The following is a 10,442-nucleotide window of genomic DNA, read 5'->3' as shown; positions in this document are numbered from 1 at the left end:
CCCCTACGTTCATAGCAGCACAATTTACAATAGCTAATATCTGGAAACAGCCCAAGTGCCCATCAGTAGATCAGTGGATAAAAAAGCTGCAGCACATTTATGCCATGGAATACTATGCAGCAGTAGAAAAAGAAGGACCTCTTGCCCTTTAAGACAGCATGGAGGGACCTGGAGAATATTATCCTAAGCAAAATAAGCCAGTCAGAGAAAGACAAGTATCACATGATCTTACTCATATGTGGAATCTAATAAACAAAATAAACTGATTAACAAAATAGATCCAGAGACATGTAAGCATGGGACAAACCGTGGAATCTCAGAGGGAAGGTGCTGGTGTGTAGGTGGGTGAGAGGAGAAAAACCAAAGAACTTGTATGCATAATCCATGGACACAGACAATAGGGTGGTGTAGGCCTAGGGGAGGGTATGTGGTAGGGCTAGTAGGGGTCAATAGGGGAATAAAGGGGACATATGTAATATTTTCAACAATCGATAAAATAAAAGCCTAACAACCTTTACAGCGGAACAACCAGAACGACTGATGGCTATGATGGCAACTGACCACCAGGTGGCAGATGATCAACACAGGAGCTGCCTCCTGGTGGTTAGTGTGCTGCCACAGGGGAGTGCCGCTCAGCCAGAAGCCGGCCTCACAGCTGGCGAGCACAGCAGCGGTGGTGGGAGCTTCTCTCGGTGGTGGGAGCTTCTCTCCCGCCTCTGCAGCATTGCTAAGGAGCAGCGAGCCAAGTGATAAGGAGCAGTGAGCAGGCAGGCGGTAAGGAGCAAGGGGTCCTACAGTGCCAGAGGAAGCAGGCCGGGCTGAGTGCATGAATTTCCTGCACTGGTCCTCTAGCCAATATATAGAGAAACCTAAGCGACCAAAACACAAAGGACTATTTGAACAGTCGCTATGATGCGCACTGACCACTAGGGGGGATATGCTCAACACAGGAGCTAACCCCTGGTGATCAGTGTGCTCCCATGGTGGGAGCACTGCTCAGATGACTGACAGGCCCCAGATGCCAGGCTCGTGCCTGGTGAGTGCCACTGCGGTGGCCCAACCCTCTCCGCCTCTGTGGCAGTGTGCTACCGAGCAGCGGACAGTGGGGCTGGGATGAGTGGGAGGGGCACAAAACCCGGCTGAGACACAAAATCAACCCAGTAACAAAAGGAAAATATCAGCCATAGCCAGTTTGGCTCAGTAGATAGAGCAGTGATGGCGAACCTATGACATGCGTGTCAGAGGTGACACGCGAACTCATTTTTTTGGTTGATTTTTCTTTGTTAAATGGCATTTAAATATATAAAATAAATATCAAAAATATAAATCTTTCTTTTTCTATGGTTGCAAATATCAAAAAATTTCTATATGTGACACGGCACCAGAGTTAAGTTAGGGTTTTCAAAATGCTGACACGCCGAGCTCAAAAGGTTCGCCATCACTGAGATAGAGCATCAGCCTGAAGAATGAAGGGTCCTGGGTTTGATTCTGATCAAGGGCACATGTCCGGGTTGCAGGCTTGATCCCTAGTAGGGAGAGTGAAGGGGGCAGCCGATCAATGATTCTCTCTCATCATTGATGTTTCTATCTCCCTCTCCCTCTCCTTTCTTCCGTGAAGTCCATAAATATATATTAATGTAAGATGCTGTGGGGGTCCAGGAAAGGCCTGACCCTACTCCAAGTCATGTAAAGGACATGAACTTGGCTTGCACCCCAGTTCTTGTGATCTAGGCAAGCGGACATTTTGTCATAGCAACTGTTTGTCATAGCAACTGTCAAACATAGATGGAACTAGACAAAGCTTGCCCAGTCTTGCCCAGCTTGTAACGATCTGCTACTTCCCTATGATAGGCCAAGCCCTAGCAGTGATCTATGAAGCATGACCAGCCACAGCTTAGCTATAAAACAGTGTGTGTAAAAAATAAAGTGGCTGGTGCCTTGTGCCAGTCCTCCTAAACCCCGGTCTCTGGTGCTTTCATCCCACGCAGCCATTACTCCACGGGACCATTGGGGAGCGGGTCTCCGCATATTAAATTAAAAAAACACACAAAAAAATACAAAAGAAAAATATAGGTAGACAGAAATCATTTTCATTTCTGAGAATGACACAAACGCTGGAGATGATAAACTACAAGGAATGAAGAGTATCAAAATCAGACGCGAAAGAATACGTGATGTCAAAGACACATCATTTGAAATCATTCAGGTGGAAAGAAAGAAGGAAAAATAAGTTTAAAGAATACAGCAGCAAAAAAAAAAGAATACAGCAATGTGAACTAAGTAACACCATCAAGAGAGCCATTATCTGCATTATGGGAATCCTGTGAAACACAAGCGGGTGGGAAGAGACAGAGGAAAAACAGGAAGGGAAAAAGAAAAAGGCCCGAAACCAGTTTGGCTCAGTGGATGGAACGTCGACCTGCGGACTGAAGGTCCCGGGTTCAATTCCAGTCTGGAGCACAAGCCTGGGTTGTGGGCTGGATTCCCAGTAGGGGACGTGCTGGAGGCATGTGATGAATGATTCTCTACCATCATTGATATTTCTCTCTCTCCCTCTCCTCTCCCTTCCTCTCTAAAATCAAGAAAAATAAAGACACAGGCTATGGATGTAGAAAAAATATTCCCAAAAATATGTACAAATGACCAACAGGAATATGAAAAATACTTTTCCTCGCTAATCAAGGTGGAATCCATTAGGCTCCCTGCCACACTACCAACCACATATTCTTCCCTATGAGTTCAGTGCAGCAGGTATTGGGGCTGCACAGAGAGAAGCCGGTAGTGCAAGCAAAGGACAGCAACTACCCAGAAAAACGAAAAATCACCCAGTGCCCACGGTCCACATGTGAGGACGTTCCCCAAAATATGTACAAATGACCAACAGGAATATGAAAAATACTTTTCCTCGCTAATCAAGGTGGAATCCATTAGGCTCCCTGCCACACTACCAACCACATATTCTTCCCTATGAGTTCAGTGCAGCAGGTATTGGGGCTGCACAGAGAGAAGCCGGCAGTGCAAGCAAAGGACAGCAACTACCCGAAAAACTGGAAATCACCCAGTGCCCAATCACCCAGTGTCCACATGTGAGGACAGAGCGCACCTGGGAGATGGGGCCTGGGGAAATGCAAAGCCAAGTCCAGGTCACTGTGAGAGTGAGGGTCTTACCCGGGAGGATATACCAGAGCTGTCTCTTTGAGAACCAGTAATTCTATTCCTTACACACCTTCCCACCCTCAACCTCCTCCAGGGCTCCCCAGTTTAGTGTGGACACCAGGCCCTAAAGGCAGTGCTGGCTGCTCTCTCATCACAGTCCCATTACTCACTGTGATTGCCCTCAGCAAGGGCAGCCATGGGTTGGGAAGGGGGAAAGCACAAGAAACACTATCTAAGCTCAGGGCCATGCCTGCAGGACCCCAGCCTTCCTGCCAAGCAACACCACTGCAGTTTCCTAGATCCTGCCTCCAGGACAAAGACAAACCTGGGCTTATGCTTCACCCTTATGTCCGCACACCAGGTCCCGGGGACCATCAGCTCACACTCCCTCCAGATGTGCACACCAGTGCGTAATGTTTATCCCCTTCCCATCTTCAGACCCAGATTCATTCCCTCAGCTCTGCCCCCTTCCTGCTCCAAAGCCACTGGATCTCGCTGGACTCACCCATGAACTTGGCATATGGCGTGTAGAGAGCTTGTCTTTCAGCCTGATCCAGGACCACCCCAGGCCCCTGATGGACCCAACAGCCGGGAAAGCCCGGATTGAGATTGTGACGTCCTCCCTGCAGCCTCTGATCTTGGCGTCATTAATCACCATCCACATCCCCATGGGAACCTCAGATACTAGTCAGCCCTGTCCTCTCTGCCCTGCACCTGCTGGGTCCTCAGAAGACACAACACTCCTCTCCCCTCCACCTTCCTCACGGTCCTCCACGCAGAACTGAGCTGCAGGACGGGACAGACTCCAGCTCCCGGGCTGCCCTGTTCGGTGTGAGGAGGCGGTGAAGGCCCGGGGACTCGCACTCACCTCAGCCCAGCGAATCAGCGCGGACGCCGCCATTGCACTCAGTGGATGAAGCGGGGCGGGAGCGGCGGGAGAAGAGGCCGCCGCGGGAAGGGCGGTCCTTGTCCGGGCCATGGAGCGGGTCACCCGCGTTACCACGTCCATCTTCACACCCGCGCGTGTGCTGTGTGCACCACAGCTCTCCCGGCTTTTCCCTCGGGGCATCTCCACTAGGGCCTAGCGATCTGGAATCTCGGATGAGATAGCGGCGGTAACCGGAGTCCAGACAAAATGCCCGCCTTGCAGACACCGGAAGTCCCGCCTCTCCTAGCTTCGCCGGAAACGCATTTTCTGACCTTTCATTGGTTGCCGCGCGGTATTTCACATTTGGTCTTTGCATAGTGTGGGTCAGTCGAAGACCAGGTAGAGGGTTTTCGCACCTCCCTCCAGGAGAAAATACCCAGATCCGCCTCTGGAGGGGCTAAGAGATGTCCCATCCTCACGAAAGAGTCATCTTGAAAATGGCTAAAGGAAGTTGTCATCTTTTCCTGGTGAAGGGACTTGAGTACGTGCAAATGAAAACACATGATCCCTGAGCCCAATACAGCGACTCATAATAAAGAGGTATGAATGCATTAGAGTGTAGAACATTTTATACAAAAATGACTTACTTACACCATCATATATGAATGGGAAAAATATAATACAGGAATGTAGGACAGACTTTTGAAATAAAAAAAAACCCACTAAGACGCATAATATAAACTTTTTACTTTATTTTTTAATATATTTTATTGATTTTTTACAGAGAGGGAGAGAGAGAGCCAGAAACATTGATGAGAGAGAAACATCGATCAGCTGCCTCTTGCACATCTCCTACTGGGGAAGTGCCCGCAACCCAGGTACATGCCCTTGACCGGAATCGAACCTGGGACCCTTCAGTCCGCAGGCTGACGCTCTATCCACTGAGCCAAACCGGTTTTGGCTTTACTTTATTTTTTGTAGATAGATAGGGACAGATACAGACACTATGAGAATGACACATCCACTGCAGCTGAGATGATGGCGTTCCCCTGAATACAGGGAGAATACATCTTAGAAAAATCATCATAATTGCAACAATGGAAAGAGCACCTTCAGCTGAGCCTCCCTGGTCCTCACAGTGTACCCGCCCCAGGTTCTGGAGCCAGAATCCCATGTTGGAATCCAGCCTCTTATACCAGACACATGTCTGCTGAGTAAACTTGCAGAACCTCCGTCATTTCTCTCATCCTTGATGTTGCCAGCAATTTGAAATTAGTTTCCACTTCCCAGGTAGTTGTGACAATTGAAAAAGAAAATGCTCCAAGAGCTAATCCTGGAATCCTCTCACCAGCAAGGACTCAGTTGGTTTTTATTGATCTTCAGAGGTTAAGGTAAGTGCCAACATCACCTTCATGTCACATGCAGCCAAATGAGATTCAGGGAAGCTCTAGGAATCACCTGGAGATTTGCAGGTAAAGAACCCACACTGAGACCTCAGGGCCCATAGCACCTGCCTCCCTGCAGGTAGGTCAGAGGGTTCTCATGAGCCTCATTTTTTTCTCAAACACACCACAAGTCAAGGTGTTTGTCAGCATTGGGAGAGTGAGGGATGTCTGGCCCGAAATGTCTCTATACTCAGAGGCTAGAGCTGCCTGAGCCCAGTCAGGCCACTGGCATAGATGTCTCACTGCAAATAGACATTTTAGCATTTGTCCTCCTCCAACAGCTCAGGGATAGAGACGTACCTCATAGGCAGTTTACGAAGGAGAAAACTAAGCCCAGACTAGAGGAAGGGATCGTTTCCCCTGTGAGTCGCAGTGATATTCGGCAATCTGGGATTCAAATCCAAAATGCCTGACCTGGGGTATAAGGAGTCTGATCCCTGCCCCCCATTTCCCTCTGCACTGGCTTTGGGACTCTAAAACACCCTGCCCATCCTGATGTCAACTGGTCCTCCTGAGAGACCTGTTCCAACCCAAGAACCCCCATGACAGGAGACCAGGAAAATGCAGAAGACTACAAAGCAAGAGCTTATCATAAGCATGATCAGATGACTGGTGTTCTGAAAGCAATAGAGAATGTTAATAGTGCGGGTGAAAATGAAAAGTGTCCATTGCATTGTGTATAGCAGGAGAAAAGTAAAAAACATTAGGACATATCTTTCCAACAAGAAAAGCCTTTATTCCATAAAGCCTAAAAAGGCACCACATGAAATCCCAATATCCATCTGGGTTGTTTCACTCTCCTTTTGTTAAACAGCCAAAACTCACAGCAGATTAGGCAGAACCCATGCCCAAACATTTTAACAAAGATACAGAGTGAGCAAGAACACACCCTAGGAAAGGCTCACCGTAAATCCTTAGGACAGTGGTTGGCTTAGTCAACAGAGCCAAATATCAACAGTATGTTTGAAATTTCTTTTGAGAGCCAAATTTTTTAAACTTAAACTATATAGGCAGGTACACTGTTATTAACTTAATTAGGGTACTCCTAAGGCTTAGGAAGAGCCACACTCAAGGGGCCAAAGAGCCGCATGTGACTCGCGAGCCGCAGTTTGCCGACCACGGCCTTAGGAGAAAGCAAAGAACAGTGAGGTAGCATGACAAAGTTTTAAAAAGTGTCTAAATAAAAAACGATTGACCAAACCAAGTATTCTCTAATATGAAGAGGAATTGAATCCCTCATTCGCTGCTGGAAAATGCACACAGGCCAATTGCCGGAAGCCAATTTCAGCATCATAATTGCAAGAGTTTCATCGAAAGGTTGATGGAACTTGGGGACTCCCCAAGGGCTGAGTCACATATGTTGTCACCTGTTGGGAATGGCTGAGGGCATTTCCCCAAACCTGAAAAGGGATGATTGCTTGCTGCCAGACAGCTCAGGGCATCTTAATCTACATGTTATTGCCTCCTACTGGCCAAACACCTGAACAGCCGTAGGCCAATTCCCCCATGTTCACAATGCTTGTGTATATGGAAACCCTACCCTTTGAAGTGTATATCTCTGCCTCGCATTAGGACAAATTGTGTTAAAAAGAGAGGAGTTGTTGTGGACCACCGTTCGCGAAAGATTAAGACCACCGACTCCAATTAGGTCTTAAGCAGCAAGCAAGGCTTTATTGAAAACTGGCCAGTGACTGCCGTAGGTGTTTTTTCCTACGTCAGCCCTGAACCTGGTTCTAGGCCAGCCTTTTATACACAGAAACTATCAAACGGTTGGCTAAACATACACAAAGTTACTTGGGATACAGCCAGGGCTACATTAATCAATACTGCCCCGTTACCAAGGTGTTATTAATCAACGTTACCAAGGTATTATTAATCAACTTTGCCCCGTTGCTCCAACTACTAATAAACTTGCCCCATACCCTAGACTACCAATAAACTTGCCCCGTACCCTAGACTACCCTCGACCACAGTTGGTTCCATTTCCCCAGTAACTGCCAACATACCTGAGAGGGACATTCAGAGGTTAAGAGGAAGCATTGTGCTAGCCTTGGAAACTGGAGTGTGACCTTCTTCCTTATTCTATGTTAGCCAGTTGCCTTTATTTTATTTTATAAGGGGGGCTTAACTGTAACAGGGTCCTGAGATGAGGAGAACTTAGTTTCTTTAGCTAGGCTACTCTGACACCCAAATGCCTTTCAAAATTATGCTTCGTCCCTGGACTCTTTATTAAGTTACACCAGCCCTTCTCCAGATTGAGCCCTTTTAGATGCTGGAACAAGAACCCCGGCAGCCAATCAGTGTCAATCACTACTTGCACCTATCTATAAGTTAAACATTCACCTATCCAACAATTCAAAACTATTGACAAGGGTAAATGAAACATATCCTCATAAAGAGTTCTACAAAAATTGTTTGTAGCAGTTTAAATACAGTCAGAAATTAGAAATAAGCATAGCAAATGAATAAAGCATGCTAAATTCGAAGATAAAAACATTTCTCCACAAAAAAGGTGAGCTACAGATATATCATTAATAAATCTCTAAACATTTATGCAATGTAAAGAGCAAAAAAAAAACACAAAACACCTCAGATTCCCATCATATAAAGTTCAGAAATTGCAGTTATCTATTAAGATGGAATGTAAATTAGTGGTTCCGTGAAAAGCTATTAAGGGCAGAGAGATTCAAAAATGACTTATTGTCATTTACCCTCGTTAATGCATATATAGGTTCCTCAAATTTTGTACTTGACATATCATGCTGAAAACCAAGATCAATAGTAATTAATATAAATGCGAGAAGTCCAGTCAGAAGGCTGAATTTGGACTCTTTGATATTCATAGGGTGAATATTAGCATTTGATTACCTACTGCTGACTCAATGGCTTAAAGCAAACTCCCCCAACCTGATAAGCTTACTGTTTACTACCATTGATATGTCTGTCTGCATTCCTAAAAGGCAATTGTGTATTCTAGTAACTAAAAGCAGACAGGAATGGCTTGACTACTACAACTAAGCTTTCCCCTGGCTTCTCTCATAATTCCAAATTCATATTTCTTGTCTTGTGTTTTAATTTGCATGTCAGCTCTTTCTCCAAGCTTTTGAACCCGAAAGCCACGCTGCCTGTGGCTTTTCACAATGTCAGTTATTAATGAAACCATTTTAAAATTGGTTCAAGGTAAAAGAAATTTGCATGTCCCATTTTTTTTTGGAAAACAGATTTGACAAGTTGATATTCAATCCCTCTTCTCATGCCCCATGAAAGAGAGGCTTGCCTCAGTGACAGCAAACAGCAAACAATGAAGAGTTTTCACCCAAACCAATAGGAATGCTCCCTGGTTCACAAGTCACATCCTGACTTAGAGATACCCCCTGTTTTACAAATAGATTTTTATTAATTCCGGAGAGGAAGGGAGAGAATAGAAACATCAATGATGAGAATCACTGATCAATTGCCTCCTACACTGCCCCTACTGGGGACTGACCCCCGCAACCTGGTCATAAGCCCTTACTAGGAATCGAACCTAGGACCCTTCAGTCCGCAAGCCAATGCTCTATCCACTGAGCCAAGCCAGCCAGGGTACCCCTTTTCTTTATCATTCTTTTTGTGCCAAGGCACCAATGGCTCTGATGTGAAATTCTCAGAGGCCACAGAAAATACTCGTAAACATGTGTGGAGATTCTCAGATCTGTGTACATGCCACCCTGCAGTGTTTTCCGCAGAACAGTTCTGAATGCACATTTATAAGAGGCTCATTCCATCTCGATGGCAGCAATCTCTCCCAACACCATGTAGGCCAGTGGTTCTGTAGCAATCATGGCTCCCCTCATCCCTATGGTCCTCCAACCAGTGATAATCACCCATGGAATTATAGGCATTGGGGCGAATAATCCTTGTAAGACCTGGGCAAGAGATCTCCCCCACAAAAATGGAAAATAATTCATGTTTTTTTCCATATGGAACTGAGGTTGGCACAGCTAGCCACTCTTTGGAGTGATCTCCTGAAACTCTCCTAAAACTCATAGCATCAGGCTTAATATGAGAGCTGGGAAAATAGCGCAGCAATGAAAAGCTGGCCTAAACTGCTAATTTCTGCACCATGTCATTCTCCCATAGGCAGAGGAAGTTTGAGATGCCCATAAAATTGGTTCACCTCCTGATGCTTACAGAACCCAAATCTGCTTATAAACTCCCACAGACAGTAAATAGAACACCTAAGTTAAAGAAGACTTAGAAAGTCCTTCACTATTTTACAAACCAAAGGGACAAGAGCCTGGCAGTTCTTGATTCCGTGACTTAGCCACTCAAAACATCTATCACTGTTACCTAGAAAAAGCCTGTCCCTGGGAAAGGTAGTTATTCTATAAGCTACTCGCTGAACACTGATGATGTTCTCTGGGGACAACACTGAGTCAGGTCCATATGGCAACTAGTCAGAGTGAAAGGAAATAAGACCTCGTACAAGCGCAGGCTGCTCCCAAATTTCTCAAACAAAACAGAGAACAGAGTTAGCTTTCCTGAGCACATGAGGATGGTGACCCATGCAATCTGTGAAAGCCATATAGGTGGACCAGGTGAAATAGCTTCATCAACCAAAATAGTAGTGAGATACATGCTCTGGCTCAGGGGGTGACACTGGACCTATAAAACAGGCCATGGTTCCATTTCCGGTCAGGACACATGCCCAGGTTGTAGGCTCAATCCCCAGTTGGGGATGTGCAGGAGATAGCGAATCAATGATTTTAACTCAGCATTGATGTTTCTCTCTCTTTCCCTCTCCCTTTCTCTCTGAAATATATATATATATAATTTTTTAAAAATCCTATAAAAGGATAATATGCAATTGGACCAAATGGTGGATCCACCCACCGGTCACCATCAGGGGGCAGACACTCACCGCAGGAGCTGCACCCAACCTGTAGGCCCTGATGGCTTGATCAGGGTCTGCCAGCCAACATCTCAGTAACCCC

At 46.0% G+C, this 10,442-nt stretch overlaps 2 protein-coding genes across 3 annotated transcripts in view; both read right to left on the bottom strand.

Moving 5' to 3' along the window:
• LOC102242028 (zinc finger protein 350-like) overlaps positions 1-10,442 on the bottom strand; it is a 116,140-nt gene that overhangs the window by 52,252 nt on the left and 53,446 nt on the right. The window lies entirely within an intron of this gene.
• LOC102241712 (zinc finger protein 883) overlaps positions 1-10,442 on the bottom strand; it is a 55,365-nt gene that overhangs the window by 30,299 nt on the left and 14,624 nt on the right. The window lies entirely within an intron of this gene.

Source organism: Myotis brandtii, unplaced genomic scaffold, assembly GCF_000412655.1.
Source record: "Myotis brandtii unplaced genomic scaffold, ASM41265v1 scaffold650, whole genome shotgun sequence".
NCBI classification, from domain to species: Eukaryota; Metazoa; Chordata; class Mammalia; order Chiroptera; family Vespertilionidae; genus Myotis; species Myotis brandtii.
The sequence above is the reverse complement of the archived record's forward strand: the minus strand, read 5'-3'. Positions and strand labels throughout refer to the sequence as shown.